The 25445-nt window shown below is 47.3% G+C and overlaps 2 long non-coding RNA genes across 2 annotated transcripts; one reads left to right on the top strand and one right to left on the bottom strand.

The window, feature by feature from the left end:
* Positions 1 to 12754: 12754 nt before the first annotated feature.
* LOC125617432 lies at positions 12755 to 23854 on the bottom strand. Its single transcript, XR_007348428.1, has 5 exons — positions 22846 to 23854; positions 15895 to 16036; positions 14349 to 14520; positions 13889 to 14022; positions 12755 to 13480 (listed from the first exon to the last, which is right to left on the bottom strand). It is a non-coding gene; the product is annotated as an uncharacterized LOC125617432 (long non-coding RNA).
* On the top strand, positions 19455 to 21834 carry LOC125617433. The gene is made up of 2 exons (XR_007348429.1): positions 19455 to 21437; positions 21715 to 21834. It is a non-coding gene; the product is annotated as an uncharacterized LOC125617433 (long non-coding RNA).
* Positions 23855 to 25445: the final 1591 nt, after the last annotated feature.

A 25445-nucleotide genomic window follows, 5' to 3' on the forward strand; every position in this document is an offset into this window, starting at 1 on the left:
TGATGTGTGAGGCTGAGGCAGAAGGATCACAAGTTCAAGGCCAATTTAGTGAGTGAGACCCTGTCTCAAAATAAAAAATAAAAANATCAAATGAAGAAAAGAAGAAAGGGTTCCAGGCAGAGGGAACGGCATGTGCAAAGTTTCTGGGGTGGGAGGGGGGGTGTTGCATGGTGAGTGTGAGAGCTTCCAAATCCTGCTCTTGAACTCTGGCCAGCAGACTTTGGCCAGCCCTCCCAGTCATTGACCCACCTGCCAGAATCCCCCTCCTCATCTCCAGTTTGGAGCCCTATAGTCAACTGTCCCCGCATGCATCCCACATCATGCTGGCAGCTGGTCATCACCTTCTAGTGTGTGGGTCCTGGGGGCTCTCACAACTCCAGGCCTCGGAAGACCCCGAAGCTGGTCTAGAAACAGTTAGGGATAGTCCTATGGGATATGGGGGCAGAGCAAGCCCTCAGTGAGGCTCTGGGGAGTAACTGAGTGCAACATGTAAATGGCCATTGTAAAAAGAAGCCTCCAGGGAGATAAGGATGGGGGTGGGGGTGGTACAAATTGTCACACACACCCCAGCTTCCACTGGGAGTCTCTGAGCACTCAACACATACCAATTAACTCCCACCCCTTGACCGCGGGTGGTTAAGGCAGTGATTAAGCCCATTTTACTGGGCAGGGAAAGGCAAAGGTGAGGCTGGAGAGGAGCACTTCTGTCTGGAGGCGGCTCCTCATCCTGACCCTTTTTTTCTTTTTGTTAAGGTACAGGTAATTGGGGCTGGGGATGAGGCTCAAGCGGTAGCGCGCTCGCCTGGCATGCGTGCGATCCGGGTTCGATCCTCAGCACCACATACAAACAAAGATGTTGTATCCACCGAAAACTAAAAAATAAATATTAAAAAAAAAAAAAAGGTACAGGGAATCGAACCCAGGGCTTCACCTATGCTGGGCAAGCTCTCTGCCACTGAGCCACATCCCCAGCCCTTTTTCACTTTTTTGCTTTGAGATAGAGTCTCCCTAAATTGCTGAGGCTGGCCTTGAGCTTGTGATCCTCCTGTCTCAGCCTCCCCAGTAGCTGGGATTATAGGGGTGGGATTAAACCACGGGGCACGACTTAAACGGACTCTTTTGGGAGGCAGCTGGGTCTTTGGAGAATCAGCCCCCAAACCCTATCTAGCCTCCTAATGGATCAGAAGAGGAAGAGACAGAACAGAGGGAAGAAAGGGCCTCTCTCTGCCCTGTTTACAGAAAACAAAGTGCCTTTGGGGGACTCTGGACTGGTTCCCCAAAGTAATTAGAGCACGCAGTCGGTGCTCCGCTGAGGCTCCCGCCCTCTCGTGGAGCCCCGCCCCACGGAGCCCCGCCCCCGCGGAGCCACGCCCCACAGAGCCCGCCCTCCACGGAGCCCCGCCCTCCACAGAGCCCCGCCCTCCCGCAGCCCTAGGGGGCCCCAGCTGGTCCGTGGGTCTGCAGGCCTGGCCTGTCCCCACCCCCACCCCGGCAGGCCAAGTTTCCACGGGCCCAGCCTAATCAAGCGTTGAGGGCTGTGTCATCCTCCCGGCTCCCTGGGAACATGGGGAGGAGGAGCCTCTCTGAAAGGGCTCCTCTGATTCCCAAGGAAAGTGAAGGGAGCCCCTCCCTTCCTGAACCCCCCGCCTGGGGTGGCCTTTCAGCAGAACCAGCGGACCAGACATTCCGCACAAAGATGATCTGGAGTCCCTGGACCTCCCTCCGGGGCAGGGTGAGGGCGTGTCCTCCAATCCCTGTGGGGTTGAGGGGCCCCAGGAGGCGCCACCCGTGTGCCAGGAGGAGGGCAGGGGTCCTGGGCGGAGTGGATATGGCCGGGACAGGGGGTCTCGGGCAGGGACTAGGTGGCTGACAAAGAGGTGGCCTTCGTGATTTGTGACACCACTCGCAGGTCCCCTCGCATCAGCCTGATGTCCTGCTCTGCGGGGTGGGAATGGGACTCCTCCTTCCCCACCTGGGCCTCCCCTGCCTCCCGTCGCTGGCAGGTCTGAGGGTGAGTCGGGGCGGCTCACAGGAGCTCAGAGGAGCCGACTGAGCCCTTCAGGAACTTTGTGACAGACACTGCTGTCGTTAAAAATTAAATTATTCGGACCAGGGCTGGGGATGTGGCTCAAGCGGTAGCGCGCTCGCCTGGCATGCTTGCGGCCAGGGTTCTATCCTCAGCACCACATACAAACAAAGATGTTGTTGTGTCTGCCGATAACTAAAAAATTAATATTAAAAAAAAATTCTCTCTCTCTCTCTCACTCTCTTAAAAAAAAAATTATTCAGACCAGTGTTTCTCAACCTTTTGTTCATTATTGCTTTTTTTTTTTGTACCAGGGATTGAACTGAGGGGCACTCGACCACTGAGCCACACCCCCAGCCCTATTTTGTATTTTATTTAGAGACAGGGGCTTACTGAGCTGCTAGCACCTCACTTTTGCTGAGGCTGGCTTTGAACTGGAGAGGCTCCTGTCTCAGCCTCCAGAGCTGCTGGGATTACAGCCCTGCGCCACCATACCCCAATTCATTATTTTTTTTAAGGTGCCATTTTGGACGTTTCTGTGTTTCCCCACCCCCCTGCCCCCATCTCCTATCAACATAGGCTCCCCTCCTCCATGAAACTTTACTATCACAGATATATCCTGTATCTGTTTATGTACTGGATGTATATCTGTGCTTTGTGCCTAAAAGGAGTTCTTTTGTCCCCCAACAAAAACTCAGTTTTTGTCAAGAATGTGTGTCAACTCAGAATTAAACAAATTATATTACAAACAAAGGTAATGTGGAGCTCTGTGTGGGGTGCAAGTCAGTGATCCCGACTTGGCCTTGAATTTTCAATCCTCCTGCCTCAGCCTCCTAAATCACTGGGATTCCAGACGTGTGCCAGTGTTTGTAAATAGCGATTGCTTGTTTCTTGCTCAAACAGAGCACACACTTTTCTACACCTTTAGAGGTCAGGATTGAGACCTCTAAGACCCCCCCCCCAATCTCCTCCCAGCATCTCATATCTAGAGGCCCCTGTGGACTCCTTTCTGAATGGCATGCCAAGCTCTCTGGGAGACATAGAGGCCTGAGTGGCACTGCCTGGCCCAAGGAGAGGGTCACAAAACTTGCCATGAGATAGACCTGTGCAAGCACTGAGTCACTCCCCGCTCCAGGCCTCCGCTTCTCCTTCAGTGAAATGGGAGGAGTAGGCTGAGCTTCGCGGTGGACCCCCAGCTCTCAATGTCTGGCTTGGAAAGTCAATTCCTCTTCTTCTATCTGGACAAAGCTAAGAGGCTCTGCCAGGCCCCCCCTCTGACCTCTCCGTCCCCTCATCTCTCATCAGCTCAGCAGGATGGCCTTCTCCAACTCAGCTGGCTCCAGCTGTCTCTCCCACAAAAGGTGATACGCAAGGGGACAGAGTGTGAACCCAAATGCTGTGACATCCCTTGTCAGCTGGCAGATGGTGAGCCTTTAACAGCTGATCCCAACACCCTTCTCCTCATCTTTAAAGCAGGAACAAGGCCTGCAGTGCCTGGACTGAGGTGAGGTCACACAGCTGACGTGACACACACACACACTAGGTCCTTATGAGGGCTGAATTCATTAATTTGTCCAAGCTCCCTGTGCCTGTGCGACTATGTGGGGACAGGGCCTTTAGAGGGGTAATTAAGAAAATGAGAGGGTGAGATCCAGGGAGGTGTGTCTTTCCTGTGTCCTCCCAGGGCATGGTTCAATGCCAGGCACGAAGGGCACAGAACGTAATCCAGGGACTGGTGTCCTTATAAGAAGAGGAAATTTGGGCTGGGGCTGGGGCTCAGTGGTAAAGCACTTGCCTAGCATGTGTGAAGCACTGGTTTCGATTCTCAGCACCACATATAAATAAATAAAAAGTAAAGGTCCATCAACAACTAAGAAAAAAATTAAAAAATAAAAAAGAGGAAATGTAGCTGGGTGCAGTGGCACAAACTTATAATTAGCAGCTCGGGAGGCTCAGGTAGGAGAATTTCAAGTTCAAGGCCAGTCTCAGCAATTTATCAATTTAGTAAACTCTGTCTCAAAATAAAAAATAAAAAGGGCTGGGGATGTGGCTCAGGGGTTAAGTGCCCCTGGATTCAATCCCTGGTACCAATAAACAAACAGACAAACAGACAAATAAAAAAAAATGCTACTATAACGGAGGACAATGCTCCATGCCTATAATCCCAGTGACTCAGGAGGCTGAGGCAGCAGAGTTGCAAGTTCAAGGCCAGCCTCAACAACTTGGTGAGACCTTGTCTCTAAGTAGAAAAAATAAAAAGAACTGGGGATGTAGTTCAATGGTAAAGCACCCTTGGGTTAAATCTTCAGTAACAAAAACAAAACAAAATAAAACAAACAAAAACCAAGAAAAGGGAATTGGGACATACAGGAGACAGCAAGGATGTGTGTGTGCAAAGGGACAGTCCCAAGGCAGTAGGAGAGTGGCTGTCTGCAAGCCAAGGAGAGAGGCCTCAGGAGAAACCGGCCCTGCCCACACCTTGACCTCAGACTTCCAGCCTCTGGAACTGTGAGAAACAACCTGTCTAACCCTGGTCTACAGTCTCTTGAGACGGCAGCCCTGGGGAAATAGCAGTCATCCAGAGGCCCCAGGGTTTCCTCCTTGTTGAAGTGTATGAGGTCTTGCCTTCTGCTAGTGCATGACTAGAGGGTGAGACCCAGGTAGGCGTGTCTTTCCTTGTCCTCCCAGGACATGGTTCAATGCCAGGCACGAAGGGCACAGAAATGGAACTGTGTCCTCACACCCAGCCTCACCCACATGTAGATCAGGGTGAGGTGACCCAGACTGCTACCCACCATGGTGATTTTCAAAATTCAGTTTCCAGAATCAAGTCAGTGAGCTACATGAGCACTCACCCAGCAACCCCCACACCCCCCAGACTGGGATCAAACCCAGGGTCTCTCTGCCAAGGAGCCCCATCCCCAGCCTTTTTCTTTTTCTTTCTTTCTTTTTTTTTTTTTTTGGTACTGGGGATTGAACTCAGAGGCACTCCACCACTGAGCCACATCCCCAGCCCTATTTTGTATTTTTTGTTTAGAGACAGGTTCTCACTGAGTTGCTTAAGTGCCTCGCTTTGGCTGAGGCTAGCTTTGAACTTTCAATCCTCCTGTCTCAGCCTCCCAAACTGCTGGGATTGCAGGCGTGCACCACTGTGCCTGGCTCCTTTTCATTTTTTCTTTTGAGACAGGGTCTTGCTAAGTTTCTGAGAGTCTCGATAAATTGCTGAGGCTGGCATCAAATTTGTAATCCCTCTGCCTCAGCCTTCCGAGTTGTTGGGATTACAGGCATGAGCTATACACCTGGCTGTAGTCCCCAAATATTGATAACACAGATCTACTGTTGTCTTTAAATTTTTCTTGAGTAAGTTTATGGTTAGAAAGTCAGCCAGCAATCAGCAAGGCCTTGTGTGGGTGGGGGGTGAGGCCTTAGTGCGAAAACCTATGAGATGGCTAGAGTCACTATGTCCAGACAAACAGCTGTGGAACCCTGGGTATGGGTGCTTTCATCTCTGTGTCCTGGGACAGGTGATATGATTTCTCTGGGCCTCACTGTCCCATCTGTAGAAGGCGACTTTTAAGAACCTAGTTGCAAGCTGGGCTCGGTGCAATTACACCTGCAATCCCAGTGGCTCTGGAGGCTGAGGCAGGAGGATCTCAAGTTCAAAGCCAGCCTCAGCAACTTAGGCCCTCAGTAACTCAGCGAGACTCTGTCTCTAAATAAAATATTTTAAAAAGGGCTGGGATGTGGTTCAGTAGTTAAGCGCCTCTGGGTTCAATCCCCAGTACCAAAAATGAAAAGAAAAAAAAAAAAAACAAAACCACACACACACACACAAACCTAGTTGCAGGGTGCTGTGAGAGTACTAGGCACCAAGTCTCCTTCAACAAAGGCACCTTGGACCCAAGAGACAGACAGGTTATGTCATTGTTCCACTCAATGGTGCCTGAGTGGGTGAATTGTTGTCCTCCTCCTGTTCCTCAGGAGAAGGGGACACACCTACTCCTCACCCCACAGAAAGCTAGGGGCTTGGGAGGGCTCAGTAAGGTATTTCAGAGACTAAATCCCAAGAGGAGACTCTTCTAAGGATTTTATGCAGGAAAAATCAATTTCTGGTAGATCTCAGAGCAGCTTCCAAACGGGAGTCAAAGTCCCCGAGGCCAGGAGAAGTAGCCCCCTGCCCTTTACCCAGGAAACAAGGGATTTGACTGACTGCCAGCACTTCCTACTCTGGTTGGACCCAGGAACATTGTCCATAATCTCTGAGTCACTGCTAGAAGCCACCCTGGGCTCTGGGAGGGCAGGGCTGGGACTGCTCCCTGTAGCCTGGTCCCCTCCCTCAGCATGTGGCCGCCATGCCTCTCCTCTCCAGGCGGCTCTCAGACACTGACAAACCTGCTTCCGAGCAGGGAGCTTGGACATGAGTGGAATAGCTAGAATTCTTGGAGGGTTTATAACCCAGCAACTGGGACAGGTGGAGGTCCCTGACCCCCACCCCCACTGTCACTCTGAGTCTGCCTCCTGCTCTGGCAATATTTTCTCCTCTCTGGCTCCCCAGAGTCACGACAAGGTCACCATCCTGGACCTCCATCTCCTGCTTCAGAGCAGAGAGCATTGGATCCAGAGTCAGGGACCCTGTTTCTAGACCTGGCTTTGCCTCCACCTCCCTGTGTGACCTCAGGCAGTCCACCTCCCCTCTCTGGGCCTCCGTATCCTCATCCCAAGTTTACTCGGTTGACACTTGATTTTCTGTAGAAGTCAGATCTCTTACTGTTCTGCCTTTCTCAAACTCTAGTCAATGAGTCAGAGTTGATGAAACCACGCTGGTTTCCTTCCCCAGATAGAGACTAGTCCCTGAGATCCTGGGGTGCAGTGGACCTTCCAAGCCATCAGGCCAGTTTCCGGGTTTGGAATCTGGTTGGTGGGGCGGGGTGGGCGTCCTTTCCTTAGTTGGCACCAGGAGGGGGTGCGGACGCTGGACTGCACAGGGCGTGCTCTGGGGGTGGGGCAGGGAGAATGAGCGCACCTCCCCCAGTGGGTGTGTTCCATGCCAGAGGGGGCACTGAGAGCTGGGCAGCCACACTGGCATCCTCCCTTCTCCTCTGTCGCAGCTACGGGACCCTCTGCCTATTCTGGAGATGTTCATTGTCCAGAGCTGAGCAGAGGACCGCATATATATATATATATATATATCTCCCTCAGAAATTGCTCCTGTTCCCTCTTCCCACCAAACTGTCCTCTGTGAGCTGGGAGGCCAACAACTCTTCGGGCCCTTGGGCCCACAAGCTCACAAGGTGATTCTCAAAAACAATCCCTTAAAGCCATAACCCCAGTGGCTCGGGAGGCTGAGGCAAGAGATCAAGAGTTCAAAGCCAGCCTCAGCAACAGTGAGGCACTAAGCAATTCAGCAAGACCCTGTCTCTAAATAAAATATAAAAAAGGGCTGCAGACGTGGCTCAGTGGTTAAGCGCCCCTGGGTTTAATCCTCAGTACCCTCCCCCAAAATAAGCCAAAGAAACCCCACAATCCCTTGGGGAAACCTGCCCTGATGGATGCCCTGCTCCAGCGCCTCCCGCCTTTCCTCCACACCAGGCATTCAGTGACTGAGCTGTTCATCCGCTCAGTGTGGACTGAATGCCACTATTTGCCCTTCTCTGCTGGGTGCTGGTATGAGATTCAGAATAGGACACGCTTCTCTCTCTCCACCTCCAGCTCCCAGACTCATTCCAAAGATAGCATTTGTGTCTGATACTTCCTTTCCCCGACTCCAGTGCTGGGATGGAACCCCAGGCCTTGGGCATACTAGGACTCAGTGCTCAGTATTATTACCAGGTGTACTAGGACTCAGTGCTCAGGTGTACTAGGACTCAGTGCTCAGTATTATTACCAGGTGTACTAGGACTCAGTGCTCAGTACAAGTACAGGCATACTACCACTGAGCTACATCCCTGGCCCTCTAATGTATCTTTATTTTATTTTATTTTTTGGTACCAGCAATTTAATTCAGGGCACTTAACCACTGAGTCACATCCCCAGCCCTTTTTTGTATTTTATTTAGAGACAGGATCCCATTGAGTTGCTTGTTGAGGCTGGCTTTGAACTCCCAATCCTCTAGCTTCCTAAACTGCTGGGATTAAAGGTGTGCATACAGGTGTGCTAGCCTTCTCACTTATCTTCTCAGAACCCAGCAAGCATCTGTCATCTAACAGGTCTTCAGTATACTGTAGGTTACATTCGAGTGGACAAAAGTGGAAATAGGTTTATGTCTGAGGCTGAGACCTAATTCTGGTAATCAGGGATAACAAAAGATGGGGATTGTAATTAAGGCTAGACCCCAGTTTCAACAGCATGCAGCTGTGATCCTCCAGAGGACAATTTGGCCATATCTATCAAAATTATAAATGCCTTGGTCTTCTGATCCAGCTTCTATTTTTAGGACTCTGTCCTACAGATGGAGGCTCACAGGTGTGAAACAATGTCTGTTTGATGGGAGTCACTGTAGCATTACTTTTTGTTTTTGCTACTATGTTGCTCAGGCTGGCCTTGAACTCCTGGGCTCAAGTGAACCTCCCACGTCAGCCTCTGGAGTAGTTGGGACAGACAAACTCCACCAGCTACTATAGTTTTGTTTGCAACTCATTGCCAACAACTCAAATGTTCCTCTCTAAGGGCCTAGTTTAATAAATTATGGTATACCCATAGAGAACAGCATCCTAGCTGGGCAAGGTTCATGCCAGTAATCCCAGCTACTTGGGAGACTGAGACGGGAGGATCACAAATTAAGGGCAATCTGGGCAATTTAGTCAGGACCTGTCTCAAAATGAAATTTTGAAAAAGGCTAGGGATGCAGCTCAATAGTAGAGCACTTGCTTAGCATGTGGGAGGCCCTGGATTCTATGCCCAGTACCAGGGGTGTGGGGAGTGATGGGTGGTGAGGAGCAGAATCCTATGTTGAAAAAAGAAAAAAAGGAGGAAGCTCTCTTTGAATATTAATTAGAAGACCTCTAAGATATATTGTTGAGTTACAAAGGACGGTGCAGGAGAGCGGACACGTGCCTGTAACCCCAGTGGCTCAAGGAGCCTGAGGCAGGAGGATTGGGATTTCAAAGCCAGCCTCAGCAACAGTGAGGCGCTAAGCAACTCAGTGAGGCCCTGTCTCTAAATAAAATACAGAACAGGGCTGGGGGTGTGGCTCAGTGGTCGAGTGCCCCTAAGTTCAATCCCTGGGACCCCACCTTAAAAAAAAAAAAAAAGGAAGGTGAGCAAGAGTGTGTATAGCTCTTTCTGTCAAAAAAAAAAAAAAAAAACGGAGGCCTGAGAAGTGCATTAAAATGGATTTCTTTAGATATGTGTGGAAGGACCCTTCAGAGAGGACTTAGAGGAAACCTTGATACTGGAAGGAAAAACGGGCAGATGGGGTTATGGAGTGGGAAAAAAACTCCCCAATAAAAAAGAAATTTTTTTTTAAAATTTCCAGGATTGTATTAAATGTGTTCAAAGAGAAAAAAAAATATATCTTTCCACAAAGTCTCATTTAAATCTTTTGAATTTTGTAACATGGAAATGTATTACCTATTAAAAATTAAAAATAAAATAGTTATAACTGCTTATAAGAAAGGTGGGTGCAGGGCTGGGGTTGTGGCTCAGTGGTAGAGCGCTTGCCTAGCACGTATGAGGCACTGGGTTTGATTCTCAGCACCACATAAAAATAAATCAATAAAATAAAGGGTGTTTTTTTTTTTTTTTAAAGGAAGGTGGATACAAGGATAAAAATGTATATTTAGAAAGGTTACCACTAATAAATGCACGCTAATGTTTTTATCTACGTCACTGGGCGTAGTAGTGCATGCCTGTAATCTCAGCAGCTTGAGAGGCTGAGGCAGGAGAATTGCAAGTTCAAGGCCATCAGCAACTTATCTCGAAATAAAAAAATAAAAAAGGGCTGAGGATGTAACACAGTGGTAAAGCTCCCCTAGGTTCAATCCCTGGTACCTACCCCCCAGAAAAAAAAAAAGTCTATGGAAAGGGTATATTTATATAGGCATATAACATGATTTTTATTTATTTTATTTTATTTTTTCATTTTTTTGTTTTGTTTTAGGTGAACACAATATCTTTATTTTACACTTATGTGGTCCTGGGGATTGAACCCAGTGCCTCATGCATGCTAGGCAAGCACTCTACCACTGAGCCACAACCCCAGCCCCTAACATGATTTTTAAAGAATTAATTCTACACTGCCTCCCTCCCCTTCCCATCCCTCCACTCTGCCTCTTGGTCTCCTTCTACACTACAGATCTTCCTTTTATCTTAGGTTGTCCTATCCTTCTCTCCCCCTTTCTTTTATTTTATTCTAGCTTCCCCCAAAGGAGAGACAACATGTGACCCTTGAGTTTCTGAGTCTGGCTTATTTCACTTAGCATGATAGTCTTCATTTTATGGAAAGGACATTCGAAGTAATTTTATTTATTTATTTATTTTTTTGTGGTGTGAGGAACTGAACCCAGGCAGGCTCTACCCCTCAGTTACAAACCCAACCCTGTTTATTTTTTATTTTGAGACAGGGTCTTATTAAATCTTCCAGGCTGACCTCAAATTTCATCCTCTGGCCTCAGTCTCCTGAGTTGCTGGAATTACAGGCATGCACCACTGGGCCTGGTGCAGAAAGGTCTGTAATAAACATACAGAGCTTTCATTATTAGGAAAAAAAGTGACAGAAAGTACACATAGGCTGAGAGAACTGTATATTCTTTACCATCTCAATTATGTAAAAAAGTTATTGAAAGAGGCTGGAAGGAAATATGTAAGACATTCACAGTTATTGCTTCTGGGAATGAGATAATAGGTGATTTTTTAAAATATTACAATGATCTTGTGTTACTTTCATGACAGGAGGAAGGAAGGAAGGAAGAGAATCTAGTACAAGGGAATTCTTGGAAATAACAGTTGTGTTAGGCTGGTAAGATTATAGGTCATTTTTGTTGCTTTGTTCTGTTTTCCAAACTTTTCATTACATGGCTTTGTCGTTATTTTAGCAGGAACAAAACCCTCACTGCTGCAGGGTGGTATTCTTTCCACTCCCCAGAATCCTGCTGCTTCGTGTTGAAGAGCTAGTACCCCGACTGTCCATTCCTCACTCCAAGGAACAGGCCCAAGGGGTTGCTTGGATGGTGTGAGATTGCTACTGGTGACATGAAACGGCGGGGGGCTGGGAAGAACGCAGAACATTAGAGCACCCCTAAACGCTTAAAATGTCTTAGTGAGGAGACATTTATGGATCCCCATCGCCTGGCTTGGTGCTGCTGGAACACAGTGGCAGCAAACCCCAGTCCCTACCCTGCCCTTGCGCCAGACTCCTGTGGGTTCAGAGGCGAGGTGCAGCATGCAGAGGCGGGGTGGGGGTGTCCTCAAGGAGGCCTGAGCAGGGGCCTGGCCAGGTCAGGCCCTGTATGCAGTGGCCAACTTTGCCAGTAGTCATTAGGCATGTCTAAGGCTTGAATCCTCATTAGTCCCCACCTATCTATCCAGAATCTTTGTGGTGGAAAGATACTGCTAATGAATACAAAGTCGACTAACTGCTCAACACATGTTTTGGTCATCCAAACTCAAGAGAACCAAGTTCTGGTTCTAGGTCTGCCATTAGCTAGCTGAGAGAACTTGGGAAAAATCACTCTATCTTCTGGGCCTCAGTCTCACCAATCTATAAAATGGGGAGAATCATAATAGTTATAAATAATATCTGTCCCAACTACCTTATGGAGTTTTTAGAAAATCAGGTGATATAGTAACAGGAGAAAAGAGACAGAGACAGCCAATATGGTCTTTGCACATCTGAGTGTGCTGCTTCAACACGAAGCAGCAGTATTCTGGGGAGTGGAAAGGAAGTGTTTTTAAAAAACACTTTAAAAGTATAAAGGAGTCAGGCATGATGGCACACACCTATCATCCCAGTGACTCAGGAGGCTGAGTCAGGAGCATCAAAAGTTCAAAGCCAGCCTCGGCAATTTCATGAGATCCTGTTTCAAAGATAAATAATAAAAAGGATTGGGATGCAGCTCAACGATAGGGCACTTTCCTAGCATGTATGAGACCTGGGTTCAATCCCTACTACCAAAAAAAAAAAAAAAAGTATTAAAAGGATGTCAACTAATGAATGAATAAACAACATATTTTCTATCAATACAATCAAACATTATTCAGCCATAAAAGGACTGAAGTACTGATACATGCTACAAGATGGATGAATCTTGAAAATATGTAACAGAAACCAATTAGACACAAAAGATTGTGTATCTTATCATATGATATTTAAATTAAATATCCAAAATAGGCAAGTCCATAGAGACCAAATGCTGATTAGTGGTTTCCAGAGGTGGAGCAGATAGGAAAAGAGAGTGACAGGGTTTCCTCCTGAGGTGATGAAAATATTCAGGAGTTAGACATTGATGAAGGTTGCAGCACAGTGTGAATATGTTAAATGCCACTGCATTATACACTTTCAAATGATTAAATGGTAAATTTTATGTTAAGTATATTTTATCACAATATTTAAAAACTGAAAAATGTATAAATCATGATTCATATCTAATGAATTTTTATGATAATTATTTGCATAATTAATAATCAGAAGGGCCAGGCACAGTGGTATGTGCCTGTAATACCAGCAGCTCAGGAGGCTGAGGCATGAGAATTAAGAGTTCAAAGCCAGCCTCAGCAACTTAGCGAGGCCTTGAGCAACTCAGTGAGACCCTGTCTCTTTCGTACTAAAATACAAAAAGGGGCTGGGGATGTGGCTCAGTGGTTAAGCGCCCCTGGGTTAAATCCCTGGTACTAGATGTCCTGAATTTCAGAGTTCTCCATACCAGGGCAGTGTGAAAAGACACAAGAAAAAAGGAAAAAAAAGACACTGCATCCTACAAGTGTGCAGAGCCCTAGTGACAGGCCCTGCTCGGGCTGTCAGGAGTAGGGGGGACCTGAGGGGAAACCCAGAACGGCAGGGCCAGGGAATCACACTGACCTGGGAATTTCAAAATCCATCTGTGTGGGCTCAAGCTCTGCTTTGATCTCCTGGCAGTGTGATCCCTTGGGGGAGGTCGGATCCCCAGCTTCCTGTCCCTGCCCTGTTTCCCAGCCAGCCTGGAAAGCACTGCTTCCTGATTCCTGCCCTGAGAGCCAAGAGCAGCCTCCTGGCCCCACAGGGGTCCAGACCCGGACTCCAGCATGAAGACTTTTTGATGATAATGATAATATGACATGTTGATGATGACAATAACATGACTTCAGAGCAAGAATTCACTCCCTGCACACTCAGATGGGCAAAGACGATATTGTCTGTCTCTGTCTCTTTTCTTCTGTTACTAATGAGTCTGTCTTAGGAGCCACTTGGAGGTGTGGGAGCCGGAAAGGAAGGAGACGGCTTATCAAGTAGGGCTCTTGGTCTCTTCTCCTGTTTGTTTCCTAGACATACATGCATATGATGAAATTTCATTTTTTCACTCAAAGGAAGCACTTTATGGTTTTTCTTTGGTGCATCCAAATTTCCAGAATCACTACTCTTTTTTTTTTTTTTAAGCATTTTGGAAGGGAAAGTAAAATTTTTATTGTTTATTTATTTATTTTTTTATCTGGTGCTGAGGATGGAACCCAGTGCCTCATATGTGCAAGGCAAGTACTCTGCCACTGAGCCGTGGCCCCAGCCCCCAGCATCACTACTCTTGTGCTTTGGAACCATTATTAAGTAAAATAAGGGTTACCTGAGTATAAGCACTGCAGTGTTATTGTGAGCATCAATCTGATAACTGAGGCTCAGTGACTAATGGGGGTGGGCAGTGGAGAGCGTATAAGTTGCACAGAGGGATGATTCACCTCTCAAGCAGGACAGAGTGGGATGGCGCAAGATTTCATCATGTTCCTCAGAATGCGGCACAATTGAAAACTTAGGAATTCTTTGTTTCTGGAATTCTCCCTTTAATATTTTGGACTGCAGTCGACTGGTTTGCCTAGAAGACAAAAGGAGAGTCCACAATAGAGGTAAGGTCTTGCCCAAGATCACACCACCAACAGACAGGACTTGCACTGGGGTCTGTGTACCTCTGTACTCTCTGAAGTCACCAGGGTACTGCTGCCCAGCTTGAGGTCGCTGCCTCTTGAAAATCATCTAGTTCCAACTTTTCCTTTGTATCCTTGATGCTGGGGATCGAACCCAGGAGTGATCTAGCCCTGAGCTACATCCCTTTTTATTTTTTATTTTGAGACAGGGTCTTGCTAAGTTGCCGAGGGCTCACTAATTTGCCCAGGCTAGCCTCCAACTTACAAATCCTCCTACCTCAGCCTCCTGAGCTCCTGGGAATACATGTGTGTATCGCTGTATCTCTAGGCTTGGAGAGGGAAAGTGACTTGCCGAAGGACACAGAGCTGATTGGAAGGAAGGCGGGGAGTGCCGCCTGGGTCTGAGGCTCCTGGCCCAGTGCTCCTCTTCTTAGCCACAGTGTTCCATCCTGGCATTTGATATACATGGACATTAGTAGCTGCTACTGTGAGGAGTTGCCCAACAGCCTGAGGGCAGTGAGTGTCTTCAGGAGACTGAGGTCCGCCCCACGGGTTTCATAACTTCACTGAGTTCTTACAATGAGAGGGACACATCAAGAGCATGGCTTCCACACTGTTGCACTCTAAACTTTTCTTCATTGATGGTCAGTGCGCACATATCTTGGCTCTGACTTCTTGCTGTCTAATCCTATTTTACAGATATTTAGGGATCGAAGATGAAGGTGAGGTTGGTAGCTCCCTGGGGGCCTCATGCACCTAGTTTCACCTTTGCAAGGTGTGAAGGCCCCAGGCAGGGGAATCCTTTGAGGGTGTGAGTCACTGGGATGAGAAACCTTTGGACCTTCAGGAACAGGATCTTCACCCCAGTACATTTCACAACCTGGGAGGGGGAGCTCCAGTTCCAGGTAGAGGAAGAAACGCTTAGGGAGTGGATAGGATGTGCCAGACCCTTTGCTAAACCTTTGAACAGATTTTACTTCATATAATTCTCACCTTTGCCCTGCAAGGTTGGTGCAGTATCCCCATTTGACTGATGAAGAAATCAAGGCTTAGAGAGGGTAACCTGCCTGAGGTCTCAGCTTAAATGAGCTGAGCTATGATTTGAACTCAGTGCCCATTGGACTCCAAAAACTGCATTTAGAAGAGGTCAAAGGCGAAATGCTCCTGGGACCTGGGGGGAACTCCCTCTGAACCAACTCCAGGGGTAGGCTGGGTGATTTCTTTGCCTTTAGGTTCACCTCCATCCCTACTGGGCCCACATCTGCTGCCAGATGTGGTTCCTCAGGATCCTCCATTTCTCCTAGTCTCCCCACCAACCCAGGTGGGAGCTCTTGATTAGGGGCTGCTCTCCTCTGGAGGTCACACGGTGCCCATCTCAGCATTTTTTTTTTTCTGGCAAGAAGGCGTAACTAGCCTTAAAGGGGAGGTGTCTTAGAGATGCCAGTCACCACATGCTCTGCCCACATTCCTTCTGGGAGACTCTTCACTTTCAACCTGCCCCCCAGAGCCCAAGTTGATTGTTCTAAAATAGACACCTAACCAAGGTCATCAGGTGTAATCATCCCAGCTCCTTGTGCTTTGGGAGACTTTGCATAGCAAAGAGGAGCTGTATTGATCTGATGCCTTTTCAAGGATTGGGGGACTGGGCATTAACTCAGTGAGGGCACTTGCATTGCAAAGGCTGTGATGCAGAAAGAGGACCAGAAAGCGAGGAGAGGCCTAATGATCCACTTCTGAATTGATGAATAAATAAACCACGCCCGTGCAATGAGAAAAGAATAGGGTATAAACGCAGAGGGGGCAGAAAAGCTATAAATACTCACCTATTGCCACAAGGCCACACTGTGTAGCAGTTCCTGTTCTTGGTTTCCCACGAGCCCCTCTGTATTCTTGCATTAAAGCCCCTTTCCTGAGGTAAACTGAATGGGTTTCTTCTTTTCTTTGAAACCAAAGAAGCTTTGTGTCCTGTAGGAGGAAACTCGAAATAATTTATAAGGTTTGAATTTCTTTACAATTGGCTAAGGACGCTTTGAATTAAGAGTTCCCAAAGGGCTTCAACCAACAGGTCACACCGACCAGCTATTAAGCAGTGACAAAAAGGTGGTCACCAGAGTTTTCCAGTTTTCTACGGCTGTGAGTGGCCCCACCCCACACTTGGAGCCTCAAAATAACAACCATCATTTCTTTTGCTCCTAAACCCATAATTGAGGCAGGGCTTGGCCCTGGCAGAGGTAGCTCACAGGCTAGGGCTGGAACCACCCAGAGCCCGGCCTCACTCTTCACTCAGGCACTTGCACATTTAAAGACTGGTGCAGGCTGGGGAATAGGACCTGGGCGGGGGCTGTCCACGTGCTGTCCTCATGGCATGGCGACTGGAAGTCAAGAAAAGGCATCCCAGGCTGGGGCTGCAGCTCAGTGGTAGAGCACTTGCCTAGCACATGTGGTGTCCTGGGTTCGATCCTCAGCACCACATAAAAATCAATAAAATAAAGATATTGTGTCCATCTACAACTAAGAGAGAGAGAGAGAGAGAGAGAGAGAGAGCGAGAGAGCAAGCCTAGGGGACTGGGGGAAAACCGCATCCCCTGTCATGAGCTAGCCTTGGAAGCCATGCGGTGTCCTGGGTCCCCTCAGGGAAGAGAGTACATGCAGTGAATGGATGGGTGTTCACATTATGTTGCATGTTGGCTAGAGGGTACTGTGGTGCCTGTATTTGGAAACTATAATCTGCCACTGATTGCCAACGAGCGGGATGTTAGGAGGATGGAGAAAGTGGAGGAAGCCCTTGGCCCACATGCAGACAGCCGTGTATAAAATGAAGCAGCAGGTTAAAGGGTTCAGTAGAGCTGCCATTGCAGTGAGAGGACGAGTCATAAAGAGCAGAGAGAAGCACAGAACACACAGTGCAGGAACACTGAACGCAGGCACCAACAACCAGGCCCCAGTAATCCCTGGGCGTCTCACCATCCAGCAGTGAGCTAATGTTGAGCCCACGCCCTCTGTTAATAGGCAAGCACAGGGGCTGGGGTGTGGCTCAGAGGTAGAGTGCTCCCCTAGCATGTGTGGGGTACTGGGTTCGATCCTCAGCACCACCCAAAAATAAAATCAAGATATTGTGTCTACCTATAACTAAAAAATAAATATTAAAAAAAAGGCAAGCACAGAGCTGTGAGCAGTGGTGTGGTGGCACAGGTCCGGAATTCCAGCTGCTCACAAGGCTGAGGCAGGAGGGTTCTAAATTCAAGGCCGGCCTCAGCAATTTAGCAAGACTCTGTCTCAAAATGTAATGTAAAGGGCTGGAAGTATAGCTCAGTGGCAGAGTAATTGCCTAGTATGCACCAGGCCTTGGGTTTGACCTCAGGAGATTAAAAAAAAAAAAAAAGGCAGCTGTGGAGTGACATATTTTGGAATGACTGACATCAGAATGTATTAAAATACATTTTTTTCAGGGCTAGGGCTGTAGCTCAGTGGCAAAGCGCTTGCTTAGATTGTGTGAGGCACTTGGTTTGATCCTCAGCACCACATAAAAATTAACAAATAAAATAAAGGCATTCTGTCCATCTACAACTATAAAAAAAGTTTAAAAAAATACATTTTTTTCAACACTGGGTGCCGCAGTCTGGCTGGGCACAATCAGAAGCCACTTGTCAAAAGAAACTAACTTTATTTTTAGAACCACACACACCAAACAAAACAGCCTCTCAGGAAAAATCCTCAGAGCCTCAACTGCCACCACCGGCTTTCCACAAGCCTCTCTCTCCCACACAAGCTTCTTTCCACCTCCCACAATCCTCCTGCTCTTGAGGCCGATTGGCTGGGACACGTGGGTGGAGCCAAAAAAGTCCCCCAATGAGCAGCTCCGTGGTCTGAAAGGGCAGGGAAACAGTCCAATGAGCATCACCGCAGAGGAGCCAATCAGCTAGATGTTGCTGGGGCCGAGGAGCCAATCAGCTAGATGTTGCTGGGGCCGCTGTGAGCCAATCATCAGCCGGCAGCTGGAAGTTTGCTGGCAGCTGGAAGTTTGCTGGGGCCCCTTTGGCTGTGGCTCTCAACACTGGGGATAGAACCCAGGAGCACTCTACTACTGAGCAACATCTGTAGCCCCTTTTTTAAAATTTTGAGACAGGGTCTTGCTAAATCGCCTGAGCTGGCCTCAAATTTGTGATCCTCCCTGCTCAGCCTCCAGAAAACCTAGATTACAAGAGTGAGCCATCACACCCAGCACATTTTGGCTTTTAAATGGATAACAAAGCAGGATATTAACTTTCCCTCAAGAAGATAAATATTTCTATGGTGTCCAATAATCATTTTGTTTTATCTTCTGGTAAGAAAGAACAACTGAAAGAGCCAGGGGTGGTGGCAACTGTAATCTCCTGTACACCTGTAATCTCAGCTACTCGGGAGGCTGAGGCAGGAAGATCACAAGTTTGAGGCCTGCTTCAGAAGCTTAGTGAGATCCTGTCTCAAAATAAAAATGTTTAAAAAAAGGGGTCAAACCCCCAGGTTCAATTTCCAGTCTGTAGGGGAAGGGGGGGAGAAATTTCTGGAGATTGAATTCCATTATCTTCCATCTTCTATTGCTGTTGAAGAGAAGTCTGCTGTTACTCTCTCTTAGTTCCTCTGTAGGTAATGTCTTATTTCCTTGGTTGCATTTGGCATTTTTCCTCTTTGGCGTTCTGCATTTGCTTTTATTTGTATTTATTTATTTATTTTCGGTATTAGGGATTGAATGTAGGGGTGCTCTATCTACATCCCTAGCCAAGGTCTCACTAAATTGCCCTGGCTGGCCTCAAATTTGCAGTTCTCTTGCTTCAGCCTCCTGAGTAGCTAGGATTATAGGAGTGCACCACTGTGCTTGGCTACATTCGCTCTTACACATGTGTCTACCTGTGGAATTAAAACCACAAAACAAAACCAGGCTCAGCGGGGATGGGTTTGTAGCTCAGTCGGTAGAGTATTTGCCTTGTATATGTAAGGCACTGGGTTCAATCCTCAGCACCACATAAAAACAAATAAAGAAAATAAAGGTATTGTGTCTGTCTACAACTAAAAAAAAAAAACAGGCTCAGGATGTGGCTCAGTATTGGAGTGCTTGCTTAGCATGTGTGAGTTCCTGGGTTTGATTCCCAACACTGAAAAAAAAAAAAAAACCCAAACTGCTCAGAGTTAAATATATTCTTCAATCTGATGAACATGTTGTATAATAAAAAACTTGTCTGGCTGGGCACAGTGGTGCACACCTGAAATTCCAGCAACTCAAGAGGCTCAGGCAGGAGGACTGCAAGTTCAAGGCTACTCTCAGCAACTTAGGGAGACTCTGTCTCAAATTTTGCAAAAAGGAGGAGGAGGAGGAGGAGGAGGGGAAGGAGGAGGAGGAGAATTTGTCTGTCCTGAATTGCTGGGAAGGAGCTTTTAAATCATTAGTATTTCACAAATGATATTTGTGTCTTCGTTATCACGGTGGAGACTTCAGACCATGCCTGGGTTTATACTAATAAGGAAGATAGAGTATGATCACATTAGAAAGACCAAGCATGTGATTGGAGAGTTAGAGATTGAGCCACTCGATCTCAGACCAGCCTCCTTCAGGAAGGGGAAGTGGGCTGGAGACTTGACTGCAATCTCAGGGCCAATAATTTAATAAATTATGCATATTAAGTGAGACCTCAATAAAAACTCCAAACGCCAAGGCTCTGGTGAACCTCCCAGTTGGTAAACACATCTATGTGCTAGAAAGGTGACATGTTCATGTTCCACAGGAAGAGGAAAAGGAAGGTCCATGTTGGGGACCCTCCCAGACCTCACCCTATGCATCTCTTCATTTGGCTGGTCCTGATTTATATCTTTTCTGACAAAAGTGCAATTGTGAGTTAGCATTTTCTTGAGTTCTGGGAGTTGTCCTAGCAAATTATGAAATCTGAAATGGTCATGGGAACCCCTGCATTTGTAGTCATTTAATCAGAAGTGCAGTTGGCCTGGGGACCCTCGAATTTCTGGCTGGCATCTTAAGTAGGACAGCCTTAATGGGGTCTGTGGCCTTAACCTGTGGAATCTGTGCTGATTCCAGGTGGTTACTGCCAGAAATGTATAGCAGTAGTTTGTATATCTGACTTCACTTTGGAAAGACATCAGTTTTAGACACAAAAACTCAGTAAATGCTACACTGGGTTATTGAAAAACCTGTGATGACCTCCTACCTCATTGCCTGTTGTTCCAAATAGGAGCAAAACCCTGGCCTCTCTGCCCGGCAACAAAGCCTGCCATTAACCAAAGTCATGTATCTTTGATGCCAAAATACGACAGTATAAGAAAGAGGCATTATTAGTCCTCTGCCCAGATCTTCTTAGATCTCTGTTCAGGTTCTGTTTCTCTTCTATTTTCTTTGAGATTTGGTTTCAAAAGAGCCATGTACCTGCAACTCTTTCTGGAGAACTTCTCCAGGGTGACTGAAGCTGCTTCACCCAGGCTCAGAAAACCAACAGTGTCTGGTTTCTTGGGTCCCCTGGGAGTAATACTTAACCAACGATTGAAGCTGTGGAAATATGAATGCCCAGCTTCCTTGCTTTGAATTGCGATAAACCCTAAGGTATAATTTACACTCCAGTCGACTGAGCTCAGGACTCTGCCTGAAATTATACCCTTACTTGGCTTTTCTCCTTCTCTGTCCCGCTCCCCCACTCCTTTTCTGGATTCTCCTAGGAATACTTCCTTAATAAATCACTAGCCCACAAATCCTTGACTCAAGGTCCACTTCAGGGGAACCTAACCTAAAATAGTTCCCAATTATTCACTAGCCAGCAGGTCGCCATGTGACTGGCAGTGCTGGAGAGGAGGAGGGATCTACTTCTCAGCCCTCATTATAGAGTCAAACTTGGCCATGTGATTTGCTTTGACCAATGGAATTCAAGAAGAAATAATACTTGCCATACATTATTGACTCAGACTTATCACCTGGTACTGGGAACTGCTCTTTGAGGGAAGGGCTATGATAGGGTCTGCTCCTTCAGCCTGGACCCCAGAACAAGACATATCATGCAGAGCCATGGCTGACAAACAGGCAAGAAAAAAACCTTTATAAGATGTGAAGAATTGGGGGTTGTTACTGCTGTGTACCCTAACAGATTTAATATAGGCGATATTTAATGTAGTGTAGCAAAGCTAAGAGAAGATGCCCTGGCATGAGCCTGGGGTCAAAGTCAAACTCTACTACTTGCTACCTCTATAACCTTGATCAATGACTGAGGCTTTCTGAGCCTCTGTTTCTCCATTTTCAGAATGAGGATATTAATGATGCCTACCTCATAAGAACATTGTGGAAATCAAATGAGACAGCATATACAGAGTGCTTCAAACAGTGCCTGACATGGTAAATGTTTAATAAATATTAACTGAAGTGAACTGTAATTATGAACTACCATCAATCATCTCCAAGTTTTCAACGTTTTCTCCTATGATCACTGAACTTGCTGGTTGCCTCTTGAGACAGAACATTCCTGTCTTCTCAACCTTCATATGTTGAAATCTTAAGCCCCAAAGTGATAGGAGGTGGGGCTTTTGGGAGGTGACTAGGTCATGAGCCTTCAGGAATGGAACTAGTGCCCTCATAAAATGGGCCACAAGACAGCTCTCTTTTTCTACCATAGGAAGATACAACAAGAAGACTGCAAATTGGGAGTCCTCACCAGAACCTAACCATGCTGGCACACTGATCACAGACTTCTAGTCTCCAGAACTGGGGAAAATAAAATGTTGTCTGTAACCCACCCATCTATGGCTCTCAGTTATAGCCCAAAGTGATCAAGATGCCTCCCTAGCAACCATTCCACTCTTCCCATAAGGTTCAGGTTCTATTTGGGGATCTATATAGTTCTGGGGGAAACGATTTCATGGACTTCATATGGCCTACTCAAAAGATATGATTACACCTTTTTTTTTTTTTAGTACAAGGGATTTAACTCAGAGATACTTGACCACTGAGTCACATCCATAGCCCTTTTTAATTCTGAGACAGGATCTCACTAAGTTGTTAGGGTCTCGCTCAATTGCTGAGGCTGGCTTTGAACCGTGGTCTCTCCAAGTCCAGATTACAACAAATATAAACATCATAGTCTTTTTTTTTTTTTTTTTGGTGCTGGGGATTGAACCCAGGGCCTTGTGCATGCAAGGAGAGCACTCTACCAAATGAGCTATAAACCACTCTATAAACTAGAATAAACATTCAGATGAGTTGAGCAGAGGAGGTTGGTTTTACAGACAGAGAGGCTGAGAAAAGCAGAGAACAAAAAGCAGACTGGTTTTTTGTTTGTTAGCATTATAGGGGATTAAACCCAGTTGGGCAAGCACTAGCTATATCCCTGCTCCTTAAAAAAAAATGAGAGAGAGAGAGACAAAGTCTTACTAAATTACCTAGACTGGCCTAGAACTTGCTATCCTCCTGCCTCCTAAGTAGCTGAGATTACAGGTGTGTGCCACTGAGCCTGGCTCAGATTGACTGTTTTAAAGTCACTTTTTGGGTAAAGGTAAAAGAACAGGGAACTCTCTTTTCATGCCTGCTAAAACTGGCTTGTTAGGGGATTTGACTATTATTTCTCCTGAGTTCATGGAAGAAAACTTAGTTTGGGCTTGGTGACCTGAAACTACCCAAGAGTGACACTCTTGGTTTGGACAGCAGGCCTAGTGCAGGAGCTCATGCTAAACCAAGGGTCTCCTATAAATCTCATTCATTATTAAAATGAGTCAACAAAAATAAAATAAAATAAAATGAGTCAACTTACCAGTTGTGTACTGGTAAACCAGCTCCCATAGGGTAGAAAGATGATTTCCCTGATGTAAATTTTCCCTCCAGGACCAATGTCAAGCCATGAATGGATTAACAACTAGCTTGCAAATTTCTCAAATATTTAACAATCGCCTCCTGAGCCATAATAGCCAAGCTAGGTCACCACAGGACACTCCCCTAGTCATCATACTAGGACAAGCTGCTCCAATCAGTGTGATTCTCAGAATGTTTGCGACTTTGGTCAAGCAAAAACAATTCCCCTGAATGCTGTAAAACACAGAAATTTTCTAAAGGGTACTAAGTTGAAAGTATGAATTTGCCAGGAATAAATTTTGATGTACATAAAGCGTAAGTTCGTATGATTTAACGTAATTGATCAAACACACATGAAAACATGGCAGAAGAAAGGAGGAAGGATGGGAGGAAGGCAGAAGAGGCAGGGAGAAGAGGTAGATTCCACCAGAAGCACATCTGAAGCATGCATGTTAATCCTTCACTCCACAATGGGAATTAAATATAACTTGGGACAATTAGCTACTTTGTTGCCCTGTTTAATTCAACCTGGGGCCCTCTGGGAAGGGTCCCTTAGGAACCTATGGAACATCTGCATTCCTGCAGCCTGTGTGCATGGCCATAAGCCTAGGTTCCCTTTCCCTCATGGGCGAGAAATTCAGAAAGGTCTCTGGAGAGCGACTCTGGCGACCACTTTTTGACAGGTCTTTGGGGACACTCGGGGTCACGCGATCCAGGGCGCTCGGCTTTCCCGCGGCGCTGTCTCCGGGTGGAGTCGCCGTCGTGGGCGTCCCGGACCGGGTGGGCGGCGCCTCTCTCCGGGCGCCTCAGCAGCCCAGCTGTGCGGCCGAGGGCGACGCAGGAACCGGGAAGCTCGCGGACGGGCCACCGGCTTGACCAACCAGAGCCAGGATTAAAGAGGACAATTTAAACCCCGGCTGAGACCCCGCAGGCGGGGAGAGACTGCGCCGCGCGGCGCCGCCATTCTCGGCAAGGCCGCCGCGCCCTGCCCGGCGCCGCCACAGCCGCCGCCTCCGCCGGCCCCCGAGGTGGGCGTGGCCCGCTCCCGAGAAGCCACGCCCCCTGCGGTAGGGCCTTGGCTGGCTCCCCAGGACGTCCCGCCCTTGCGGTAGGGCCAACTCGGCGCGACCGTGTCGCCACCGGTGTCCCTTATTTCGTTCTGTGCGTCCCGCACACTTGGGCAACGTCACACGCGACCACCACGCCCCGGTACAGTTAAGCCAGCCCACCCCACAACGTTCTGTGTTCGGCACACAAACGACACACATCTACCCCCACCCACAGAGCCCACGCACCCCTGCACTGGGAGCATGCGCAGAGCACAGAACAAATCCACGCGCACTCACCGGACGCAATCTCAGACTGCGCACTCCAGAACTCAGAGACGTAGCCAGCACTCATTCTGCTTGCCAGGGACACGAACACCTCCCATAACATCAAACACAACACACACATTATTCCTCTACTTACGCAGGCATACATTACACACCATGCTTCGGGCCAAGAGACCACGCCAGTCGCTCGTGCCTGCACACCAAGTTACAACTTTCCAGCCATCCACAATATGCACATTTTCCCCTTCTCACACAAGTGAAATGTGCATTCCACACTACACCAAACACAAAATACACATATATTTATATCCCTGCCGATAAAAATCACATTCATCTAATACATTACCACACTAAATCTAACATACCATAGAAACCCTACACATGTGCATGCATCTTACCAACAACATAGACCATCTCATAGCAGAAATCCAACACACAAACCTGAACGTACCACCTGATCCACCCTCCATCCACTGTGCACCAACGTGAATAATCACACATAACCCACACCCCGGCATACACAACATATACACACCACTCCAAAGAAAAACACATCCACACCTGACTACCCCTGGAAACACTTCAAATGATCAACCATCTCTGTGTTCTCAGAACTGCCTGGCAGTTTTAGCACTGAAAAATTTTGGGTCCCAGAAAACTCCTCAATCCTAAGTAATCCAGGATCATTAAGTCATCCCACACATTGTTCAAATGAGTCATTCCTGGACCTCCAATAAACACCAATGATAAAGTCTGAGCTGCTCTGAGAGAAGAAAGGTGGGGACCACAGGAGCTGTGAGCTGAGGGAACCCAGGTGAACCTTCCCAAGTGCCAAGACCCCTACCCTCTATTTATAAAAGAGGAAACTTGGCTCAGGGAGGAAGTGCCTTAAAAACAGTAAGGAGCTGTCAACCCCTTCCCCAAAAAGAAAGAGGAAGAGAGGCCTATGGACCCCTGCCACTGGGCTTTCACCTTGGCAAAGACTTTTACTGAACTTCTCTCACCTGATCCTTACAAAAACCTGTGAGATGAGTAGCACAGGTGCTGTCGTGACAGTGGTACTAGAGAAACCCAGGTCATCAGAGCAAGTCTAGAAGTCCCATTTTCCAGTTCCTGGACCCAGACTTTCCCTCCTGACAGGCTGTCTATATGCTACCCCTCCCCCATTCTTCTCCCATCCTGGCTGAGACAGTGTGGCTGGAATCAAGAAACCACCTGTCTTGAGCCA

Source organism: Marmota marmota, unplaced genomic scaffold, assembly GCF_001458135.2.
Source record: "Marmota marmota marmota unplaced genomic scaffold, marMar, whole genome shotgun sequence".
NCBI lineage: Eukaryota > Metazoa > Chordata > Mammalia > Rodentia > Sciuridae > Marmota > Marmota marmota.